The 26,660-nt window shown below is 41.0% G+C and overlaps 1 pseudogene; it reads left to right on the top strand.

Annotated features, from left to right (window-relative positions):
- Positions 1 to 630: 630 nt before the first annotated feature.
- Positions 631 to 14,267, top strand: LOC136491098 (uncharacterized; annotated as a pseudogene).
- The last annotated feature ends 12,393 nt before the right edge of the window (positions 14,268 to 26,660 follow it).

Below are 26,660 nucleotides of genomic sequence, written 5' to 3'. Positions count from 1 at the left end.
AAAAGCAAAAGATTCAGCCATGCTTTTCTATGCTTGGGATGGGTAGGTTTGAAATCTATGTTGTTGTTTAGATCCTCAATTTTTTTCTCGTTTTCTGCCAGTCTTGCTGGTTGTGGATTAGTGTTTTCTTGTTCATTTCTTTTGTATAAAAGATTCATAAGCTGTAGAAACAATCAAAGCCGTTCTAATGGTCTTGCATAAAAAAATTTAAAGAAATAAACACTACATACCGTAGGCATGTGTATTTTTAGAATGCTTATTGACAATATGTTCTAATGGTTATCATCTTGAAAGGCCTTTTAATTCACTCTTTCATTCTCCAAGATTCTGGCAATAGTAGTAAAGCTTAGGAAATTGGTCTATTCTGAACTGATTAATCTCAGTTAGTTGAAACCCAACAAGATACCCAAGTCATGGTTCAGGCACTTCAATAGCTACTTAGTTCATAATTACACCAGTTAGAGCATTTCCTATTGATTTTTTAAATAGTGTAGTTTGTTAATTGCTTTGTTTTGGAACCAAGTCTTGTGGTCTGACCTGAATATGTATTATGCTGGCTAACTTCGACTACTTTTAGAGATTAATTTCTGATTGAAACTAGGGATTAATTTTGTGTTTAGTTTCATCGTAATGGAACATATGCAAAATAATGAAGGTTGTATACCATTTGCAAACTTGACAAACACCATCAATAGAGGTAATTGTTTATACACATGTCCATAGACGCTTTCACTTGTATTATTTGTGGTGATTAAGTAAATATCTATCAACTTATTTACAAACAGCTGGTCAGACAACATCAAATTCACAAGCACAAGTTGATGAACGTGCGTAGCGTAAAGGGGAAAGAGAAAAAGCACAACATGCAGCAATGACTCAAGAAGAAAGGGATGAAAAAAATAAAAAATGTAGAGAAAAGTATCTTCTGAGAAAGGCGGAAACTGCACTAGCTGCTGGGTCGAGAGGTCCACCACATTCTGATTTTCTATTTCTAAATTTAGTATTACCATTTTTTAGTTTATTTAATGTATAGTGATGTATACGTTGTAAATGTATATACATTGAGCTAAAAGTTTTGTGCAAATTAGGAAAAAAATCAGATGGACTAAAACTTTGCAAATTAAGAAAAGTTTTTTTGTTGTGTATGAATGATACCACCTACTTGCATCGGTCATTGGTTCGCTTATTTGTTGTGTAATTATGTTGTACCAGTTAGAGTTGAATCAACCACGGAAAACACTGATGGCTATGAAGATAGTGGCTGGCTACATCGAAATAACTCATACGAACTCATGCAGATTGATAAAGATAACACATGTACCATTTTGGTTTCTTTTGTTTCCTAATACTAATTATTTTTTGTTGTGTTTGTATGATACCGAGACCAATGTTAATATCATGTTATTATATATATGTAGATGACTACTCCGATAGATGTATAGATCATAGTGGCATAATTGACTTGACTGATGCATCACCTGATCTAAGCCCAGGTACATTATTTTTTTCATTAATGTTATCTATTTGAGAAGAAAAAATATAGTGGGTAACCCAAATGTCGTTCATGACAATGTAATAAGGAATTAATGTTCTTGCAATATGTGCCCTTCTATAATTTATTTGAGATCATACTTTTTTTATCAATATATAGGTGCTGCAAATGCATCCAATTCCATCGACAATATTGTCACATGTCTAAAAGAGCGTAAGTGTGAACTAGATAGAGCACGACGAGCTGCACTGTCTCCTGAAGAAAAGGCGCTAATAAATAAGAGGCGACATGACTTGTATGCGGCAAAAAATGCAGCAAGAAAACTATAAATAACTCCACAAGAGAAGAAGAAGCAAAAAGAGATGAAGAAAAATCTATAATAGGATGGTGACAAAACACCGAGCCAATAATTTGCATCCGGACTCATTAGCCATGGAGAGCCCTCACTTTAACCCTCAGCTTATTTTCCCTTCTTCACCTCAATCTCCTGAAACGCCTTCACACGATATGAAAATACCCGAGGAGCACAACTATTGACATCGCGCCGTCTGTAGTTCAAAATCCAGAAGTCCAACCCCCTAAAATGGCTACGACACAGACCATACATAGGCATCGAGTGACCACTAGAGAGAGAAATGCCCTTCTATCCCATTGTAATCAGGCCTTTGAAGCAAACATTAGAAGAAGGGCTAGAGGGTGTGCGGATGGAAAGTGCAATGATTTGAATGACCTAACTCAACCGAGTGTGGTTTACAACGCTAATTAGCCTTGATCAGTATATATTCTCGGTACTATCACCTTCGCTCTTCTATTCCAAAAACTCATACCTTTTGTTACTACAGGTGGTGTCACCTAGGAAACTCTAGTTCCACCACCTAATAATTGCACAGGTACACAGACGCAACCATCTGTAGTTGACGATACCTCTTCAATGCCTCCAAATGGTGCACAAGCTGATACACCAGACTCTATGGTCGAGGATAGTATTTTCTTATTAAATTTATCCATTTTTTGTTCTTTGTGTATGCCATTATGTTTGTCTCATCATATATGTGGTCGTGTTGCACAGACTATGATGAGGATCTGATATTTGAGGAGGATGAGGAAGAGGATGAGGCGTACTTTTTCGCCGGACAAGGTACGCCGCGTAATAGTCAAAACATTTTTTTCACAAACTTTCTTTCAACGCATAACACATCAACATTTTGTCAGAAGACGACGAGGAGGGAACCGACATCGAGCTAGATCTCGACACGGATGAGCAAGAGAATAGTGAGCCTAATGTCCTAGATCCATATGATAGGATGTACGCTAATGTCCCGTCAGAGTCGCACATGCTACCGTTGGTGCCGAATTGCGAGCACTGCAACGCAAAGAAATTTGAGGGTGAACTGCCTAGATTCTGTTGTTGGGGTGGAAAGATTCATCTTTTAACTCCTAGGACACCACCAGAGCTCATGAGGTTGTGGTCAAGCTCGGATGCTGATGCTAGGCACTTTTGTGCAAACATCAGATATTTCAATGGCCACTTCTCTTTCACTTCTCTGTACTGCCACCTAGATTATGTCACCACTAACATGCGAATCTATAGTGTCTACATGTTCCATGCCCATGGCCAGATTTACAACAACATACGATCATTTGGTAAAGAGGAGGGTGTAAAAAAGAGACACCTCGAGCTTTATTTTTACAATGACAATCCGTCCCTCGAGCATCGGATGAGCAAGTGCCATGAGCAATGCACCCTAAAAGACAGAGAAGTTATAGAGCAATTGGTTAGTATCTTTAATGGGAATCCCTACTCTTAGCAACTAAGGAGTATGGGACACGTTGGAAACCTAGAGGATTACCAGGTCGAGTTGAAACTTGACCAGCGGCTTGACCAGAGAACATATAACGTGCCGTTGACATCAGAGGTGGCCATTGTTGAAAGGTCCTTGTGTGGTTTTGGTAATTGAGTGACAACCTAGATGGACTAATTGTGTTTATGTGAGATACACATGTGATTAGTCCAAAGGTACATATGTGTGAGCAACATATGCCATGAAGGTGAAAATGGCTTGGAGATGTTGCAAAGCTCACACATGTGATAATGAAGGAGCTTATTACACATGAGACATGACATTGAGTCATGTGATCAAGGTGGAGAAGATCAAGACAAGACTTGGCTTGATGGTCCGGTTGCAAGCGTGAAGGGTAAGTTGGAGTCTTTGGAGCGATGGACCGCGTGGCAGGTGAAGCTTAAGCAAGACTTGGCGCCGATGGACGAAGGCAACGGTGAAAATCAAGTGAAGTCAAGATCGATGAACCAATATGATCATGTGATGATATGAAGTGGATCATATCATTATTGATTGTGCTGGTGCATGTGTTGCATCAACATTGGAGGGGATGGAATGGAATGCCGCAAGGCAAAGGTATAACCTAGGGCATTTCATTTCACCAGGTCATAGGTGTGTAGAGAAGTTTATGATCAGGGTTTAGGGTAGATGGCCGTACTATCAAGAGGAGCAAACTTGTTTGCATATCGGTCATCTAGTGCCACTCGAGTGATCTAACTTTGCATCGTCGCTAGGATTGAGTGGCGTGGCAAGTTGAGTGGCTAATCCTTTGAAAAATGATTATGAAAATGCTAACACACATACACATGGTGGTGTACACTTGATGGTGTTGGCACATTTATAAAGGAAATGAAGTTGGAGTTGATGTGGATCAACTCAGCGATGGAACGGAGGCGAGAAGGGTTCAAAACTCCACCGATAGAGTGTCCGCCCATAGAGTGCGGATAGTTCGACGGTGCCACCGACGCCCTATACAAAAAAGATAGGGTCTCACAGAGTGGACCGGACGCTGGTCACGTGGTGATCAGACGCTAGGGTCCTGCATCCGGTCAGTGGCAGCAGAGAGCGCATGGGCATCGGTCTTCGACCGGACGCTGGCGCTAAAAGTGACTAGACACTGGCAAGGTGCATCCGGTTAGGCTGACATACGGTGACGTAGGTGATGCAGAGAAGTTGGAGAAGGACCGAACGCTGGTGCTGCGTCCGATCATGACCGATCGGACGCGTCCGGTCGTGACCTGGATGCTTACTAGAAACAACCGAACGCTAGTGTTGGTGCGTCCGGTCACTTGAGCAGCTACGTCCGGTCATCACTTGACCATTGAGATTGAGTGAACAGCATTTGAAGCCGATGACACATGGCAAGCATCGGGCGACCGGACGCTGAGGTCCTGCGTCCTATCGATCTGACCTGGAGCGTCCGGTCGTCCCGAAACTTGCCCAGTGAAGGGGTAATGGCTAGTTTAGCCCATGGGGATATAAATAGAAGATGGTCTTGTCCATGGCTGGTGCTGAGCACCACGAGGGACTTTGTGTCCATGCTTGTGAGTGCTTAGGAACCCTCCATCTCACATATGCTTGATAGTGATCATCCGATTGTGTGAGAGAGCGATTCTAGTGCGATTGCATCATGAGGTTGCATCGAGTGGCACTAGGTGATCGAGTTGCAAGCCGGCGGTGCTTGTTACTCTTGGAGGTTGCCACCTCCTAGATGGCTTGGTGGTGGTCTCCTGTCGAAGCCCGCAAGAAGCTTATGTGGTGCTCCAAAGAAGAGCTTTGTAAGGGGCATTGTGCTCGCCCCGCGGGAGCCGTGAAGAGGCAACTCTAGTAAAGCGTGTCATTGAGCTACCCTCACTTTCGGGGTAGGTTCTTGCGGTACTCCGACGTGCGAGCTTGCCGAGTGATGACAATTAGCCACTAAACCACCAAGTGAGTGGTCGACACAACGGGGACTAGCGTGTTGGCAAGCACGTGATCCTCGGGAGAAAAATCACCGTGTCAACCTTGTTCTTCCCATTGGTTTACAATCCCCTTTCACAAGCTTGTTTTTATATTTCATCTACATTGTGCTAGTGTAGTTGCTCTTGTAATTAGCTAGCTTATGTAGCTTACTAGTTACCTTCTTGCTTGTGTAGCATAGAAGTAGCTCCCTTACGTGGCTAATTTGGTTTGTGTAACCTTGTTAGTCACATTACATAGTTTGTGTAGCTAAGTAATTGCGCCCTCTAATTTGGCATTGGTTGTCTTGTTATTGAGCATTGCTAGTGAGCTTAGGTGGCTTTGTGCTTTTGCTTACTAGCTTGTGTAGGAGCTCCCTTATTGCTTGAAGTACTAGTGGCATAGGTATGTGTGACCTTACTTCTAGAATTGGTTAGGTGAGCTCTAGCTAGCCCGACACCTTTGTTGCTTAATTAGTATCTTTGGAAGGTGCTAGAGAACATAAATAAAGGGGTGTAGTCTTGGCTAGACCGATAGTTTTAATTCCGCACTTGTTTCGGTTAGCCGACGCGATTAATTTTACAAAGGGACTATTCACCTCCCCTCTAGTCCACCATCTTGACCCAACAAGTGGTATCAGGAGCTAGGTCTCTCATTTGTGGTCTTCACCGACCCGAGAGGATGGCGTCTAGTGGGCTCGACTGTTTGTGAGACACATTTTTTATGGAACAAACTTTGCTCTTTGAAAAAATCACATGCTTGATCATTTTCATGCAAATGGACCTAAGTTTTGGTGGATTGTTACTAGTGGTCTCACCCATGTCTTGGACCATAGAAATCTCACCAAAGCTTAAAGAGTTCTCTATGAACTTGATGCACATGCTTGTTGTTATCTAACGGATGCTTTGAGGTTTGATTTAATGAAAAGGATAAACTATGTGAGAACCGCTCATGAGATATGGGAGTCAATCAAGCACACCTACGGTGATTCCTCTATGTGGGATGATGGCAAATTCAAGAAGGAGGATGAGCCCAAGAAGGAGGCGCATGAGTGTGTTGAGCATAGCCACAATTTGGTAATTGTGGAAGATTGCTCCACCTCATGGTCAAGTGATGATGATGATGATCACACCACAAGATCACTTGACAAGGGTGATGACAATGCCACAAGTGTTGCAAATGATGATGCTATCCCATGCACACTTGATGGTGATGTTGGTTCATGCTCAAGCTATGATGATGATGCTACTACAAGTTCTCAAACTACACCACATTGTCTCATGTCACAAGGTGACACCAAGGTATCAAATGATAATGTGGTTGATCATGTTGATTCATATGATGAGCTTGTTAGTAGACTTGCTAGCATGACCATGTCTTTAGAAAATGAGAAAGCTAAAACATTGAAATTGGAAAATGAAAACTCATTTCTAAAGAACTCTTGTGAAGAACATAAGAAATTACTTGATGCTTTTAAATCTTCACATGATGAGCTAAAATTGAATCATGAGACACTACTTGCATCTCATGATGAATTATTAGAACAACATGCTTTTCTCATTAAAGTGTTTACAAAGAAACTTAAAAATAATGAGAGCTCATCACATGGATCAAATGATAAATTGCAAAATGTTGCTAACCCTTGTGATGTAGGCAAGAAACATGTATCCACCTCTTGTGATGATTTATTAGATATGCCATGCTCTTCACATATAGATGCTTGTTCTACTTCTATGTCTTGTGAGACTAACATTTTGAAGGAGAACATTGAGCTCAAAAGTGAAGTGAAGAAATTGAGCAACAAGTTAGAGAGGTGCTACAACTCAAAAGTCATCTTTGAGCACATGTTGAAGACTCAAAGAATCTATGGTGACAAGTGTGGCCTTGGCTTCAAGAAGAAGATGACAAAGGGTGAAATAAAGAGAGAAAGAAAGATGAAGAAGCTACAACAAAGAAAGCTCTCTCATACCATGTGCTACCGATGTCATGAAGCGGGACACCTTGCAAATGGTTGCCCTAGCATTGAGAAGCTCAAGAAGATAAAAAAAGAAGAGAGGCTCAAGCATGTGAAGTGGTGCCGCACTTAGGGTCACCTTACCTCAATGTGCCCAACCAAGCAATTGGTGAAGCAACTAGAAGAGCCTCAACTAAAGCCACAAGTTGAGCAAAAGAAGACACCCCAAGAGCAAATCAAGATCAACCAAAGATGGTGGTAAATTGATGATAAAGAAGAAGAAAACTAGAAGGGGTGGAAAAGCAAGAGAAAGAGCAATGCGTCCAAGAATGAATCAAGATGCAAAGCAAATGAGCAAGAACAAAGAAGATAAAATAGAGAAGATTGCTCACATGAGATGCTATAGTTGTGAACACATTGGGCCACCTAGCTTTGGGTTGTCCAAACAAGCTTGAGAAGAAGGCTCAAGCAAATAAGGAGAAGCAAGGCAATGAGAAGCACAACATGAGCAAGGAAGAAAAGGCTCAAGCAAAGAGAAAGTGCTACTTATGCCGGGAAAGGGGACACATGGCACATTCATGTCCCCAAGGTAACACTCCTAAGATTATTTCAATTGATGATGATTCTATGCTTAGTAAGGATGGTAATGGTACCTCTATGGTTGCTATTATAAAACATTCCACTATTCATACTAAGGCTATGCCTAAGTATGTTGCTCCTAACTTGAGAGGACCCAAAATTGTTTGGGTATCATCAAAAAGTGGATGATTGATTGTAGGTACCATTGGCATTGGAGACTTGATTCAATTGATTTCATATTGATCATCATATGTTGAGTCAAGATACGAAGCTTAGTGCACATCCAAACCCAATGCCAAGAGAAAATTGAGTGAAGTCCAAGTGCTATCAACATACAAGTGCTATAATTCAAGTTAATCAACATACAAGTGCTATAATTCAAGTTGTTGGTGACTCATTGGATATATTTGATGACTTGCAAATAATTGAGTTAAAGCTTGCTAGCTAACCAAGGTATATCTCTTATTGATTATTTCATTTGGGTGCATATGAGTTGATTGAATTGGATAAATATGCAATGTTGCTTGCTATGAGATGATTGAATGGAAAATTGATTAGTAGTCAAGTTTGGATTGATTTGTGTTGGATAAGTTCATAAGATGACATTTAGTAAGTGGTTTAAATGGATATATGTCTTATGGAAGTATTCAAACAAGTTAGTTTCAAGTGTGATTCATATTTGATGAAGTATAGCTCAAGTGATTGAAATCTGTCCTATATTGAAAATCTAAAGTGAGCTGTGATCTTAGCCATGTTTGAGTGATCAAAACTTATTGGATTGGCATAAAAATTAGGTGTACATGCTCTAGACTTATGGTATGAGATGCTGTAGAAATTTCATAAAAATTGGATAAGAAATGCTTCGGTTTTGGAGTGGTTCTTGTTAGCTATAGTGCAGCAGTTTTTAGCATAGTAGCAGTGGTGGAAGAATTGAAATCTGGTAGCAATCTAGAAGTAAAATGAATTTCAAATTTTTACAACTGCTAGATAACTTAGTAATGCACACCTCCACCAAATTTCATGGTATTTGGATTTGTACTTTGGGAAATATGCTTATTTCTTTGAAGGGTACAGAATCTACCAGAAAAGTGACAAATGTTGGATTGATCTAGAGTCACTTTGATTGAAAGGTCCTCAAGTTGGAAACATGGTTACAAGTGTTTGAGGTACCTAAGTTTGGTTTTGAGATGATCTAGAAGCATGACAAGCAAAGAGTACAAGGCCATTTGGTTGTGGAGTGTACTTTGCACACTTTTGGTACTCAAGATGAAGATCAAGATCAAACTCAAGTTGAAGATGAAGTTTAAGTTCTAGATATGATTAGAGATCATTTGGTAGAAAGAAAAGGACTTAAAAAGTAGAAAGAAAAGGACTTAAAGAAGGAATCAAGGTTACTCATCAAGTTAAGTCCATCACTTGGATCAATCAATCAAGCTATTTCAAGTGAGTATCAAGAATGGTTCTTTGGAAAGACGTCACTTCTCCCTAGTGTAGGGGCTTGCCGCCTATGTGTAGGTAAACCAAGTGTGGTACTTGGAAGGCTAACATGGAAGTGGTGATCCGAGGGACATTTGAGATGCTTAGTTGAAGCAATCAAAAGGGTTGATCAAGAAAAGCAAGCAACACCCAAAAGAAAGCTAATCATGATATTTCAAGTGGTATTCCAAATAGTTCTCTCATGCAAGCAAAGATCAAAAGATGAAGCAAGCCAACCACAACAAGAAAGTGCACTTGATCATAAGTGGTATTCATTTTATATGGGTGAAGAGTGGAATTCAAAATGGTGTCTATTGGTCTTCACCAAGCTTATAATTGGACTTCACATTGCTATTGGAGTAATGAATTGGAATCTATGTGACTATCCTCTACTCCAACATAGCAAAGGTATCATTGTAATATGCATGATCATTTCATCTCTTACTAGTATGCTAGTTAGTGCATATAGTACATGCTTCATAGGATCATGCATAACAAATGAAATGTTTAAATTCATAGCCTACCACTATTGCTTGAATGATTACTTGATCTAGTGGTTAGCATATGAATTTGTTCATGAGCTAGTGAATCCAATTACTTGACTTAATTTGGATTGCTAACAAGTGACAAGTACAACACTGGCAAGAAAACCCTTGAAAGAGGTGTGAAGAAGCTTGTCATTGGTTCAAACCAGACTTGAAAGCTTAGGCAAATCAATTTAATTCAAGTCAACCATAGAAGCTCATGATAGTGATAAGAGTACAAGCACAAGACAACAATGCAAATGGATATCTAGTTTGTTTGTTTCAAATGGTATCTAGACTCAAGTATTTCATCAAGAATTCACAAGTGATGTCTAGATCAACTCACAAGTGATATCCTATAAGTGGTACTCGTAAAGATAGCAAAGGTTCAAGAAATGGTTTTTATTGATAAATCCAACAAGTGGTTCCATACTAGAAGATTCTTTCAAGTGGTATCACATCTACACATGGTATCAATCATGCAAGACTGATGGTTCCACAAGTGATCCTCAACTTTAAGTGATCATCAAATGAAGAATGCATCCCTCACCTACAAGAGCTCAAGTGTATCAAATGGATGACCCATGCTATCACATAGGGGGAGGTGTCCCACAAATTAATATCAAGATCAAAGATCTATGTGTGGTATCTCAAGAAGTTCTACACAAGATACAAGTGGTACAAGTTACAAGTGGTATCTACAAGTGGTGTCATTCCAACAATCAAGTGATGTCCATAAAAAATGCAAGATTCAAGCCTCAACCATCTACCCCAAATGCATACCTTTGCATCAATGAGAAGCACACCTTTTATGAAAATTGATGACAAAGGGGGAGAAATTGTACAAAGATATGAAAGCCTTGAGATTAAGATTGTACAAGAGAAATAAGATAAGATATGAAAGCTTTGGGAGAGATTGAGATAAAGAAGTAGAGGTTGGACATGGACATGGACAAAGAGGGAGCAACATTGAAGAAAAGAGATGGATCAAAATTCTTGGACAAGAGAAGCACACAAGTAGGGGGAGCAAGCTCATGAACTTTGATTGATTACATTTGATATGTGCATATTCATGTGCTTGCTTGCATTGCATAAGTTTTTAAATTCAATATGCATGCTTGTGTGGTGTATGCTAGTTGTAGAATTTGTTTGATGAAATGAAAACTAGCAGGAATAGGATGATAGCTAGACACTTGGTATGTTCTTCAAGTAATGCTAGTACCTTGCTTTTAATAGTTGATCTCACAAGGTATCTAGTGATTTTATTTCCAAGTGATATCTAGCTAACCATGGTGCTAAGGATGAACTTAAAGGTGCAACTCCGATTGGTATCACACTTCAAAGGTTTACTCTATACACCTTAGCATCATTTGGTAGTAATTACTCTCCCACATTTCCAATCTATGCATATGTGCGAACTTCAAACCAAACACTCTAGCACATATGTAGGGGGAGCTAATACTACCATCTCGGGTTTGTGGTACTTGACCAAAATCATTCTCACATGGTAAAATTGCTTGGACAAGCAACATGAATCCAAAGGAGCTTAATTTCCATATCTTTGTAGAGTTGTCATCAATTACCAAAAAGGGGGAGATTGAAAGGTCCTTGTGTGGTTTTGGTAATTGAGTGACAACCTAGATGGACTAATTATGTTTATGTGAGATACATAGGTGATTAGTCTATAGGTACATATGTGTGAGCAACATATGCCATGAAGGTGAAAATGGCTTGGAGATGTTGCAAAGCTCACACATGTGATAATGAAGGAGCTTATTGCACATGAGACATGACATTGAGTCATGTGATCAAGGTGGAGAAGATCAAGACAAAACTTGTCTTGATGGACCGGTTGCAAGTGTGAAGGGCAAGTTGGAGGCTTTGGAGCGATGGACCGCGTGGCGGTGAAGCTTAAACAAGACTTGGCGCCGATGGATGAAGGCAACGGTGAAAAGCAAGTGAAGTCAAGATCGATGAACCAATATGATCACGTGATGATATGAAGTGGATCATATCATTGTTGATTGTGTTGGTGCATGTGTTGCATCGACATTGGAGGAGATGGAATGGAATGCGCAAGGCAAAGGTATAACCTAGGGCATTTCATTTCACCGGTCATAGGTGTGTAGAGAAGTTTATGACCAGGTTTAGGATAGATGGCCATACTATCAAGAGGGGCAAACTTGTTTGCATATCGGTCATCTAGTGCCACTCGAGTGATCTAACTTTGCATCGTCGCTAGGATTGAGTGGTGTGGCAAGTTGAGTGGCTAATCCTTTAAAAAATGACTGTGAAAATGCTAACACACATACACATGGTGGTGTACACTTGATGGTGTTGGCACATTTATAAAGGAGATGAAGTTGGAGTTGATGTGGATCAACTCGGCGATGGAACAGAGGCAAGAAGGGTTCGAAACTCCACCGGTAGAGTGTCCACCCATAGAGTGCGGATAGTCCGACGGTGCCACCGGTGCCCTATACAAAAAAGACAGGGTCTCATAGAGTGGACCAGACACTGGGGTCCTACATCCGGTCAGTGGCAACAGAGAGCGCGTGGGCATCGTTCTTCGATCAGATGCTGGCGCTGAAAGTGATCAGACACTGGCAGGGTGCGTCCAGTCAGGCTGATGTATGGTGACATAGGCGATGTAGAAAAGTTGGAGAAGGACCGGATGCTGGTGCTGCGTCCGATCGTGACCGACCGGACGCGTCCGGTCGCGACTGGATGATTACTGGAAACGACCGGACGCTGGTGTTGGTGCGTCCGGTCACTTGAATAGTTTTGTCTAGTCATCACTTGATCGTTGAGATCGGGTGAACAGCGTTTAAAGACGATGACATGTGGCAAGCATCGGGCAACCGTACGCTGAGGTCCTACGTTTGGTCGATCTGACCAGAGCGTCCGGTCATCCCGAAACTTGCCTAGTGAAGGGGTAACAGCTAGTTTAGCCCATGGGGCTATAAATAGAAGATGGTCTTGTCCATGGCTGGTGTTGAGCACCTCGAGGGACTTTGTATCCATGCTTTTGAGTGCTTAGGAGCCCTCCATCTCACATATGCTTGATAGTAATCATCCGATTGTGTGAGAGAGCGATTCTAGTGCGATTACATCATGAGGTTGCATGGAGTGGCACTAGGTGATCGAGTTGCAAGCCAGTGGTGCTTGTTACTCTTGGAGGTTGCCACATCCTAGATGGCTTGGTGGTGGTCTCCGTCGAAGCCCGCAAGAAGCTTGTGTGGTGCTCCGGAGAAGAGCTTTGTGAGGAGCATTGTGCTCGCCCCATGGGAGCCACGAAGAGCAACTCTAGTAAAGTGTGTCATTGAGCTACCCTCACTTTTGGGGTCGGTTCTTGCGGTGCCCGACTTGCGGGCTTGGCGGATGATGCCAATTAGCCGCCGAACCACCAAGTGAGCAGGTCGACACAATGGGGACTAGCGTGTTGGCAAGCACGTGAACCTCGGGAGAAAAATCACCGTGTCAACCTTGTTCTTCCCGTTGGTTTGCAATCCCCTTTCACAAGCTTGTATTTATATTTCATCTACATTGTGCTTGTGTAGTTGCTCTTGTAATTAGTTAGCTTGTGTAGCTTACTAGTTACCTTCTTGCTTGTGTAGCATAGAAGTAGCTCCCTTGCAGTGGCTAATTTGGTTTGTGTAACCTTGTTAGTCACATTACTTAGTTTGTGTAGCTAAGTAATTGCGCTCTCTAATTTGGCATTGGTTGCCTTGTTATTGAGCATTGCTAGTGAGCTTAGGTGGCTTTGTGCTTTTGCTTACTAGCTTGTGTAGGAGCTCCCTTGTTGCTTGAAGTACTAGTGGCATAGGTTTGTGTGACCTTGCTTCTAGAATTGGTTAGGTGAGCTCTAGCTAGCCTGACACCTTTGTTGCTTAATTAGTATCTTTGGAAGGTGCTAGAGAACATAAATAAAGGGGTGTAGTCTTGGCTAGACCGATAGTTTTAATTCCGTACTTGTTTCGGTTAGTCGGCGCAATTAATTTTAGAAAGGACTATTCACCCCCCTCTAGTCTGTCATCTCGACCCAACAACCGTCTGGGTTGAGAGGAGTGAGCGTCATGGCCAATTCGAGCATAGTGTTCTCCTGCAAGGGAAGGATCGGTCTATACACGGCATCCGCTCATATAATGCATGCTACGACCCACTGTCATACCTGGTGTTCTTTCCAATGGGTGAGCTTGGGTGGCACACCTACATTCCAAAAGTGGGTGTGACTATGGCTCAAGTTGATCGATCTTGAGCAATCCGCAAAAAACGTGCTGAGAATGGTGACGATGATGATGGAGGTAACTTGAACTCTTTTCAATAATGCAATATAAACTCTTTTCTATTAACTCATGATACTAATTCGAACAATGTCTCCCTATAGAACCTATTATGAAAACATGTGTCTCTGTGCTCGACTACTACTGCTACAAGTTCTAGATGTGGCCAGAGATATTTAATCCAATACTCTATGGCTGGTGTCTTTTCCAGCAATTCGCCATTGACACCTACATCAAGATTGAGAGCTCGCTTTTAGACTACATGAGGAACAATCAAGATACTTTGAGGGCTAACCTATACCAAGGCTTGGTGGACAACATGCATCCGGGTGAAGTGTCGCAGAACCGACCAATTTATAAGAGCACAAGTACAATGACAGCCCACAAGCAGTCGCACTGTTATACTTGAGCCCATATAAACCCAGTAGTCTGTCGAGTACCACGATGGGTCTCGATAAACGATCCACAACAACCAAGATCGTACATGATTCAACATACATGTCATATATTACATAAAGTTTGCAGATACATTTCTATCATCAGAATATGAAACAAAGTTATTACAAACCAAGGATTATGCAAGGCTGTATAAGTGGAGGTAGCTTGAGAACATTTTGCATAAAAAGCAATTAACTCAGTTATACAATTATAATTCTGTTATCAAGTTAATTATGACAATCCATCTCTAAATTAGCAACTATCCTGTGCCAAACATGTGGTAAATCATTTTAAGAGCATACAATAGTAACCATAGCAGGTATTATAATTCCCTGTTTATCTAAACCATCATATTCCATAATACACTTACTATGAGGTTGGAGCTAGCCAAGTTTCTCACTATCCGGGAAAGACGGCGATTCAAATCAATTTCAACCAGCTGGGAATTTATTCCTAATACAAACCTGGGTCTACCAACCATGGTAGCCTTAGGTCACCTTTGGTACAACTCAAGTACATATTTTGTGGGTTCGCCCAGCGCCGCATAATCAGGGACACCAAATGCCAGGACGTTTAGGCCTAGCCTGCCCTTGGGCTCAGTCTGGCTCCCCGCACATCCTTACTACCATCCAGAGTGTGCACTCTTATAGAGCGGGGCTCGGCCTGAGTTGAGCTACTCGGCTTTGCGGTCGGAACGAGTTAGCCGGCCAGCTAAGTGATAGGCATGCGTTCAATCTTGTCAAAAGGTCCAACAATGGTACAGTCTTTAATTGGCATAGACGGAATCACATGAGTCAACCTACCATAGACTCCGCCCAGCCTCAATTTACATTACCCCATGGTTCTTTTTCACGATAGCAAATATAGCCAACCGTGTTTCGGTATCCACCTATATCTCGCAGGTGACAAGAAATCACCCGACTTCTACCGATCTAAGCATGGCTAAGCATATATTCAATCCTAGACCTATATAGGGTTAAAGGTATATTTCTAGACAAGGAAAATATATGCATCGAGGGGTTCCAATGAATTCTTATAACCTAATGCATCAATCATAAAGGACTCGAGCAATATTTTGTAAAATACTAGGAGACTTAGAATGTTCCGGGGCTTGTCTTTCAGAAAAGAAGTGGGACGGTGGTTAGGGCACTCCGGAAGCTCGTCTAGGGCCTGCTCCTCTTCTTCAGGAGCTGTGGCTTGAGGAATCTCCTACTGGTCCCCTTCCTCTCCTTCATTGAACTCTAGCAACGTTATCTCCTCTGTCGATCCTATATGCATGGATATGGCATAAGATATTGTGAATGCATACATGCTGACAAATATAGTATGATGATACATGATGAATGGATTCTTGTAAGTATTCTTAATAGCATGGTGTCAAAGTAATAACAAGTGCATCACATTTTACTGAGTATGTGCATATCTCTTCTTGATTACTTAATTAAACACTTCAACAATTCATTTACTATACCACAAAATAGTAGCTACTTGTTTTACTCATAACTAAAGTTATACTTATCCAAATGTTGTGATCTTGAACTTTATGGAAAGCTTATAAAATTGTCTACAACTCTTATTTAATCACCAAAAGCTAGTTCGCAATCTATATTAACCAAAACAGACAATCAAACTAGTGCTGTCCAGAAATTCCAGAGAGCGAGCATTTCGGAATACTAACTTTAAACAGCTATAACTCCTAAACCCCTTGGCCTATCGCTACTATAGAATGGACTTGTTGTCCTGGGCGGTAACAGCCTTTAGTCCCGGTTACCGCGCTGGGACAACGATCCCGGGACTAAAGGTGGAACCTTCAGTCCCGGGTCATCGAGCCGGGACTAAAGAGGGACCTTTAGTCCCGGTTGGTAACACCAACCGGGACTAAAGGCCCTCCAGCCGAGCAACCTGGCGTACCCTTTAGTCCCGGTTGGTAACACCAACCGGGACTAACGGTTCACCCTTTAGTCCCGGTTGGTAACCCCAACCGGGACTAAAGGTTCCTTTTCTTTTTCATTTTTTTTGTTTAATTTGTTTTCAGTTCAGTTACACGTATTTGTTTAATATATAATATGTTTTTATGTATGTATTCTACGCTGCTAATATAAATACACGCATGCGTATAATTACATCTAATTCTCATCTTGAGCATTATTATATTCGAATAAAGTATGAAACTATAAATATTATAGATATATATATGTATATATACAACACTTTCATAATCTTGTTCTCAAAAATAACGATATCAATAAACATTTAATTTACATCATTTATTCCTTAGGATCAAAGTAGAACTCGCCGTTGGGATTTAGCACTTTTTCTAGAAGATATCCTGCTATTGACTCTTGAACTGCTTTCAGATGGTCTTTTTGCATGACCCTTCGTTTCAACCATTCAGTCTTGCATTTGAAATAAAAGGAAAAGTATTAATACACATATATGTATATATATTCATTTAAAAATAAATAAAAATTGATATATACGTACTCTGAGGACATCTTCAGGAGTTCTTCTTATGTGCGCAGTGATAAATTCACAAACATAGTATCCACACAAGTTATTACCTGGTTCCTGCCGTAAACACCACTGTACGAGAAGAAGATTATTCTCATCATCTCACACGTAAATTGAAGTACGATATAGTAATTAAACACGTGGAGAAGTGTATATAGTACAACTTACTGGTATTTCAACTACATTAAGTGGTGCCTTGCAATCCTTGCGATGTTGCCGAATAAACTCTTTCCAAACCCTGTGCGACCAATAATGTACGATCGTTAATAAATTATGGCAAAGTCTATTCAATAATAGTTGTGCGCGAGAGATCGAAATTACCCCTGGATAATGTCTATCATATCTTGGTATAGTGCCCGTTCTTTTCTCAACGAGTCAAAGATTAGTAACCAACTTGAGTTTAACTCAATGACAATGAGTATCCAGTGAAAACTGCATTGGTTTATACACACACGTACATGCATATAAGTTGTATTGATATTACATAAAATATGTAGACTACATTATTATTAACACTTACTCAAAGTTGTATGGGAAAAGTATTGTTGTCTTGTCGTGCTGCTTCACGAAGAACATCATGATATTTCCCTGTGCTTCAGATACCCATCGCTCCTTGACAATAATACCGGTTTTGAATACGATATAAGGATCAATGAAGCCAACACTGGTGTCTTGTATTCTTTGGAGCTCTGACATCTGGAATCTGTATATAAATATAAGTTACATGTGAGGATAATTATATACACGTACGCATGGAAGTGAGTTTATTAAATAAAAGTAAGAATCACTTACAAACAAAAGGAGCTAATGATTGATTTGTCCAGAGCGTCCATGTGGTATAGTTGATGCAATTCTTCGAAACTAATATGTAAGATGTCATCGCCACGGAAGTAATGATGGTCTCTAAATCTGACAAAGATCCACTGCTCACCCCTGCCACACGCCTGCATGTACCACTTGTTGAGCAAGTACATTTGTGTACCCAATTCATTCAGAGCCGTAGGGATGTACAGACTTTTGCCATATTTATAAGTCTTCCAGGTATCAACTTCCAGGTTCTAGATTGGAGCTTTGCCCGTCAATTGATCCAAGGTTAAACCAGTATCTTGAAAAAAAGCATTAAGGGCTTGAACCGACACTTCTCCAGAGTTGTCTGGTCGATAGACTTCTATGTTGGAACCATATTGATTAGCAACAACAAGATTTTGCATTGGTTGCTTCTGTTGTCCTAGCTGTGGGACATCCTTCCCTGATGCTCTTTTCCTTTTCTTATCTGCATCATGTGACTTCACGAGGGAGCGGTCATAGTCTGATAGTGGCGAAGGCTTACGAAGTTTAATCATCTTTTTCTTGTGAGCATCGACCTTCTGCCTCAGCACCTCTCGTGGTAGGTAAAAGTACGGCTTCTCCTTAAGCTTCGCTTGACTCTTCTTTTTGGTATCTATAAAAAATCTTTCACTTTTTTGTCTTCTTCAGCTGCTATTTGCTCATCAGTCTTTTCAGAAAGTATTTCTTGAGAAATAACTCTTTTTCTCGGGGTCTTCTTTGCCGCTGGGACCTTAGACATCTTTGTAGTGCGTCGCTGTGGAGGGGGTGGGGGCGGTGTTGGAGACCGGCATGGAGGCGATGTGGCCGGTGTTGGTGGAGACCGGCGTGGAGGCATTGGAGATCGTTGTGGAGGCGGTGGGGCCGGTGTAGGAGTTGGAGATCGTTGTGGAGGCGATGGGGCCGGTGTAGGAGTTGGCGATCGCCGTGGGGATGAAGTCGTCTCGCCCCCCGCGATGCTGTGATGAGATGGGGAATGAATGATTAGGCTAGGTGGGGGAGACCCTGCTACAAAAACAAGTTGTGTGTCAATTATTTTTTAAGCCAATAGAAAATTAATGGAAAATAATATTTCATTCACTTTCATTCGTACCTAGGGTGAGGTAGGGGAAGCGGTGGCGCCCTAGGAATGATGATGAAGCGTTTGTGCCATTGAATAAATGTCTTTTCTGCTTCTCCTAGTGTCTTCTCCCCATCACCGCCTTCAATGTCAAGAGGAACATTGCTGTAACCTTTGAGCACTCTATCGACCGAGACGCTAGCATATCCAGGTTGAATAACTGACCCATGGATTCTTGGTGTCTTCGTTCGGTCTATTGGAGATACAACCCCGACAACCACCATGATTGATGCATTATTACCATCTGGAATGTGCAGCTCACATGTTGTTAGAGGCTCGGTAATGTCATCAACAGGGAAGTGCAACCCAGCATCGTCTTGAATAACTGGCAGCTCCGTAGAAGCACAACTGCTTTTCATCTAACCAACGGGGCTAATGGTGACTCCCGGCGTTGATTGCGATTGCATTTGACTCATTGCTAGCTGCACTTGCCTCTTGATCTCCTCCTGCATTCTTGCCTCAAGAGATTTTTCTCGTTCACGTGATTCAAGCAATGCTTGTCGTGACTCATCAACAAATTGCTCCAATGCACGGATTCGTTCTGCCTCCTCATCCTTCTTTCTTTGGCGGCTTCTGTAGGTATCCTTGTCTGCTGGGAATGCGTGTAGCCACAGAACCGCCCCATAGCCTCTTGTTCGACCACCGTGTTCGGGATTCTCTAGGGCATATGTCAATTCATCCTTCTCTCTGTTGGGCTTGAAAACACCACTATCAGCTTCTTCCCTAGCACGAGCTAGTCTCTGTGTTGCTCTCTCAATTTTTGGCCAAAAATTAGCTTGCCAGTGTCTGGGTCTAGGCTTCCCCCATGAGCGTAGAACTAATTCTTCGCGTGTTCAGGCCAGTTCTTCTCTATTGTTTCAGGTATGATTCCCTTGGTAGTAATCTCTGCTTCTAGGTTCTGCCACTTGGGAATAGCACTCTTATAACCACCTGATCCCATGCGATGATGGTATTGCTTCTATCGGGCATTCTGCTGATTCCTCATCACACGTTCCTCACTGTCTTGGGATGTCTTGTATTCTACGAAGGCATCCCAATGGGACTCCAACTTGACAAACGCCTTAGCATTGAAATTCGGCGTAGCATTCTTCAAGATAAACTTTTTATACAATGTCTTCTTCCAACTCTGGAACAATGTTGCCATCTTCATTGTCCAATCCCTCACTAGCTCCTTCAAAGCATCATCTGCTTGTAATGTGAAATGCTGAGTGATATCTCTCCAAGCTAGGTTCTTGTCACGATTAGATACAAAACTAACATTAGGAGTGGATATCTTCTGCTTCCATTCATGAGCACTAACTGGGATCCTATCCCTTACAACGAACCCACATTGATTGACATATGTCTGAGCATGTGGTCCCAATGGTTTGCCGGTGTCGGTGTCGAATTCTGATATTATGAAACGGCCCTCTAATGGCTTTTTTGGCCCTCGGACTTTCCTACTTTTGTCGGTGGTTGATGTAGATCCAGAGACCGGCTACATGAGTAGAAACACAACGATTAACAACAAATATACGTACGCATGCATCTATAAGAGATGATAGATAATCGAATATACCTCGCCAGTATTTTCTTGCGTGACAATTTGTTGATCTTCAACCACCGGCATATTCAGGATATCCTCATAATCAGCAAAGTACTGACTCGTGTCATCTACATCCACATTGGTGCCAGCGTTGATAATATCCGCCATTATGTCATCACTCAAGTTATCATTCGGAGCAGCCATTTGTATCTTCAAGATAACACATAGATAGAATTACTATGGTACATAACATAAGTACATGTGACAACACATATAGAATTACTAAATCCAATTAAATATAATAACACATAATATTTCATCAACATGGAAATAAGTACATGTATATATATACACATAGAATGATACAATATATTTTCTCTCTCAACACATAGAAATAAGTGCATATGTCTATATCTCTAGATATGCATGTGATACACATAGAATATATGTCTCTCTAGATACAATTTTCTCTCTCTCAACACATGAAAATAAATACATGTATATATACATATAGAAATAATTAAGTACATATGTATACATATATATAGAATCTCTCTCTAGATATAATATATATAGAGAGATAGAATATATAATTACTAAATCCAATTAAATAAATCTAACATGAAATTAGATAAACTAGTAAGATAATACATTTTAATCTAACATATATCAAAAACTATAATAAAAAACTATCTAAAAAACTATCTAAATAAAATACTAATTAAATTTTAATACATTTAAATCTAATATATCAAAAACTATCTAAAAATAACTAAAAACTAACAATAAACTACTAATTAAAATTGAATACATTTTAATCTAACGTACAGCCGAGACTTTGTAAAAAAAATCTAAAAAACTTGGCCGATCGAGAGCACAGATCAAGATCGCGAGTTCGACGGAGGCCGTACGGCGTGGGCGCGTGGGAAGCGTCGGCGACGGAGGGTGGGGTCGGGTGCGGCGGGGGAGACGGGATGCGGCGATGCGGGCCTGGAGAATGGCGCGGCCGGACGGGGGTACACGACGACGGCGGCGCGGCAGAGACGAGCTCGACGACGGTGGATGGCGCGGCCAGGCGGGGCTGAGCGACGGAGGCGAGATCGAAGATGAACAGAACAGACGTTTGATATATATAGCCCGCGACCCTTTAGTCCCGGCTGGTAACACCAGCCGGGACTAAAGGACATTTAGTCCCGGCTGGTAATACCAACCGGGACTAAAGGTACAACCCTTTAGTCCCGGTTGGTCTTACCAGCCGGGACTAAATGGCCTTTAGTCCCGGCTGGTGTTACCAGCCGGGACTAAAGGTGTTTTTTTTGCGGGCACCGAAATTGCCGCCCACCCTTTAGTCCCGGTTCTTGGTCTGGGCCGGGACTGAAGCCCTGAAAAATTTGCCAACCCGCCAGCGTAATTGGAAAGGCCTGGGATTTTGTTTTTGTTTAATACTAGGTTAATCAATTAATTCCATAGCAACTTCAATACTTTGCAATATTTATTTTAAAAAATACTATTGATTAACTAATTATTTATTGTAAATAGGAAAATTTTGTAACCTAAAGTTTTTAATTTCTTTTATGAATATAGAATATAAATGTTACTAATACTAAGTATTTTGTTAATGCAAAAATATATTTCTAACTTAAAATTAATAAAACTAATATTATTCGATAGGAAATTTATTATCACATTATTGTAACGTCAATGTTTCAATTTTTTCTCGGTTTTTGACCAAAATTGACAGGAATTTTTTGTTGAACCTATAAAAATAGAGAAAATGTAGTATTTTTTGTTCTACAACTTTCTCAAATGAAAAAATGGCCTATATAAGGATTGTATATATTGATGAGCTTAACAAACTCGGTATTCAAAACTTTTCAATTTGAGACAATCTAGGGTCCCGAAAACTAGTTTGTAGGCGTCGAAATTTAAAAATCACAAATTTGAACCATCCAAAATTTCTCAAATGGAAAGTTGACCAAAACAACAATTGTAGATCTTTTTGAGTTTAACAAATTTGGTATTCAAAACTTTTCAATTTGAAGTCATTTAGAGTTCATAATACTAGAGTCAAAGTGTTGTTTTTTTATTTGACCAAATTTGACTTGGTCAAACTTGCTCAAATGAGACACTAAATGACCTCAGATGAAAAACTCTAAATACCAAGTTTGATCATCTCAGCAAGATCTACAATTGTGAAGTCATAACATATTACATAATATCCGTCTCTAAAACATAATATATTAAACATGCATCATTGTATCATGCGGGCACAACAGTGAATTTCTTCTTGACGTATGACCCTTGGTTATGATATTGTCGTAACCATGGAGTGTCTTCATCATTTAACATGATGCTTGGATCTTTCTTCACTATGAAGGGTGGAATTCGGACATTTCTTTCGTAATCTTCTGACATGTCTGACTTGTCTTCAATTCCCACTATATTTATTTTCCTAGAAAGAATTATGTGGCGCTTTGGCTCATTAATCATTGAGTTGATGTCTTCGTTTTTTTCCTCTCTTTGATTTTGTAGACATGTCTTTCACATAGAACACCTGACTCACATCGGCAGCAAGGACGAATGGTTCCTCTTTGTACCCAATATTATTGAGGTCCACTGTTGTCATTCCATACTCTTTGTCGACTGTTACCCCTCCTCCGGTCAGCTTCACCCATTGGCACCGGAACAAAGGGACTTTAAAATTAGGTGCATAGTCTAGTTCCCATATCTCTTCTATGTGGCCATAATATGTTTGTATATTCCCATTTGGATCTGTTCCATCTATGCGAACACCACTATTTTGATTGGTGCTCCTTTTATCTTGGGCAACTGTGTAAAATGTATTCCCATTTATCTCGTACCCTTGGTACGTGAGGATATGCCACGATGGCTGCCTAGCCAACAAATACAGTTGCTCATTAATATTGTCATCGCCTTGACATTCTTTTCGCAACCAACCACTGAAACTTTCCATGTGCTGACGCCTAATCCAAGCTTCAGTCTTCCCTGGAAATTTGGATCGTAAGAACTCCTTATGTATCTCGATGTACGGATGCACCAATGACGAGTTCTGAAGAACTGTGTAGTGTGCTTTATTGAAATAATCGTCTTCCATGCCGATATATGTTTTCTTCCCTAAAGTTCCTTTACCACTGAGTCACCCCTCGTGTCGTGATTCGGGAACGCCAATCGGGGCAAGGTCAGGAATAAAGTCAACACAGAACTCAATGACCTCCTCTATTCCATAGCCCTGGGCGATGCTTCCTTCAGGCTTAGAACGGACTTTCACATATTTCTTCAAGACTCCCATAAACCTCTCGAAGGGGAACATGTTATGTAAGAACACAGGTCCAAGAATACTAATCTCCTTCACCAAATGAACTAGGATGTGTGTCATGATATTAAAGAAGGATGGAAGGAACACCAACTCAAAGCTGACAAGACATTGAACCACATCATTCTGTAGAGTAGCTAGTTCCACTGGATTGATTGCCTTCTGAGAAATTACATTGAGGAATGCACATAGCTTCACGGTGGCTAGACATACATGTGGAGGTAGAATTCCTCTTAAAGCAACTGGAAGCAATTGCGTCATAAGAACGTGGCAGTCATGGGACTTTAAGTTTAGGAATTTCTTATCTGGCACATTTATTATACCCTTTATATTGGAGGAGAATCCCGATGGGACCTTGATGCTGCTTAGACATTCGAACATGCTGTCCCTCTCTTCTTTGCTAAGCGTGTAGCTAGCAGGACTTAAGTAATGACGTCCATCATTTATCTTCTCTGGATGAAGGTTGTCTCGTTCTTTCATGCCCTGCAAGTCCTGGCGTGCTTCAAGTGAATCCTTTGGCTTCCCGTACACACCCATGAATCCTAATAGGTTCACACAAAGATTCTTTGTTAGGTGCATCACGTCGATTGCGTTGCGGACCTCTAGGACTTGCCAATAGGGTAGCTCCCAAAAGATGGACTTCTTCTTCCACATGGGTGCGTGTCCCTTAGCATCTTTGGGAACAGATTCACTGCCTTGTCCCTTTCCAAATACTACTTTCACATCCTTGACCATTGCGAGTACATCTTCCCCGGTTCGGTTATGAGGCTTCTTCCGATGGTCTGGCTTACCTTTAAAATGCTTCCCTTTCTTTCTTACTTGGTGATTCAACGGAAGGAATCGATGATGGCCAAGGTACACGACCTTTCGACATCTTTTCAAATATATACTGTCAAGGTCATCAAAACAATGTGTGCATGCATTATATCCTTTGTTTGTCTGACCTGAAAGATTACTTAAAGCAGGCCAATCATTGATTGTTACGAACAACATTGCTCGTAGGTCAAAGTGTTCTTGTTTGTACTCATCCTAGACACGTACACCTGGTTTGTTCCATAAAACTAGAAGTTCTTCAACTAATGGCTTCAGATAGACATCAATATCGTTGCCAGGTTGCCTCGGACCTTGGATGAGGATCGGCATCATAATGAACTTCCGCTTCATGCATAACCATGGAGGAAGGTTGTAGATACATAGAGTAACTGGCCAAGTGCTATGACTAGTGCTCTGCTCTCCAAAAGGATTCATACCATCTGTACTTAAGGCGAACCTTAAGTTTCTAGCCTCATTTGCAAACTCTAGAAATTCCCTATCTATCGCTCTCCACTGGGACCCATCAGCTGGGTGTCTCAGCATATTGTCTACCTTACGGTCTTCTTTATACCACCGCAACAACTTTGCATGGTCTTTATTTCTGAACAAACATTTTAAGCGTGGTATTATAGGAGCATACCACATAACCTTGGCAGGGATTTTCTTTCTAGGACGTTGTTCACCCTCGATGTCACCAGGATCATCGCGCCTGATCTTATACCACGATGCTTTACATACCGGGCATTCATCCAAATTCTCGTATTCATTGCCATGGTAGAGGATGCAGTCATTAGGACATGCATGTATCTTCTGGATTTTTAATCCCAATGGGCAGACAACCTTTTTTGCTTCGTACGTAGTGGTGGGCAATTCATTTGGCTTCGGAAGCATCTTCTTTATGAGGTTCAATAAATTCCCAAATGCCTTGTCGGATATACCATTCTTTGCCTTCCACTGTAGCAATTCCAGTGTTGTACCTAGCTTTTTTTGCCCCTCTTCGGCCGTCGGGTATAGCAACTTCCTATGATCCTCAAGCATGCGCTCGAACTTAACTTTCTCTTTTTCACTTTCCCATTCTTGTTGTGCATCACGAATGGCATCACCAAGAGCATCACCGAGATCATCTTCTACCGCTACCTCTTCTTCATCTCCCCCCATTGTAGTATCATCAAAGGCACCATACTAAGCAATAATGTCATCAATGTCTAAATCTTCTCCTTCACCTTCTTCCATCATGACCCCGCTTTCTCTATGCTTAGTCCAATATATATAGTTTGACATGAAACCTGACTTAAGCAAATGTGAATGAAGACTCATTGAGCTTGAATATTCCTTTAAATTCTTACATAGGGCACATGGACAGCACATGAAACCATCCCGCTTATTTGCCTCGGCCACACCTAAGAAATAGTGCAAGCCCTCAATAAAGTCTTGGGAGCGGCGATCGGCATTGTACATCCAATAGCGTGACATAATCTGTATTACACGACAAATTATGAAAACCTTGAACATAATTTAGTATTTTATTACACAACATAAATGACACACACACGGTTGATTAATTAACTAAGTCTGGCTACAACGTAAGCAATCCCAACTATCACTAAACAAACTAAAACTACAATGCACTTCAGTAACATAATTATTTCGTGATCGTACGCAACTAAAACAGACAAATCATTCTTCTGTTGAATATCAATAAGCTTCTCCTGCTGGCTCATTGCCTCATCAGCAGCAGCCGCTACCTCAAGCGCACCCAAATTCTGCACGTATGTAGCATAATCTTCCTCCCTGTATCAACCATCGCATCCATTGCCCTCCCACTGTAATTAAAGCCAAAAAATATTTAGTCAAAAATATTCAAGAAAAGCAGGTCAATTAGCCATAAAGATAAAATGCGTAAGAAACTCACATCGCGATCCGAGCACTTGTAGAAAACACGACCCTTGTTGGGTCCCTGTCTCTTGACTCGGTACTCCATCACAATCTTCTGCTTACACTTGCCGC

The sequence above is a fragment of the Miscanthus floridulus genome, chromosome 1, assembly GCF_019320115.1.
Source record: "Miscanthus floridulus cultivar M001 chromosome 1, ASM1932011v1, whole genome shotgun sequence".
Lineage (NCBI taxonomy): Eukaryota > Viridiplantae > Streptophyta > Magnoliopsida > Poales > Poaceae > Miscanthus > Miscanthus floridulus.
Note: the sequence above shows the minus strand (reverse complement) of the source record. Positions and strands in the feature narration are given on the sequence as shown.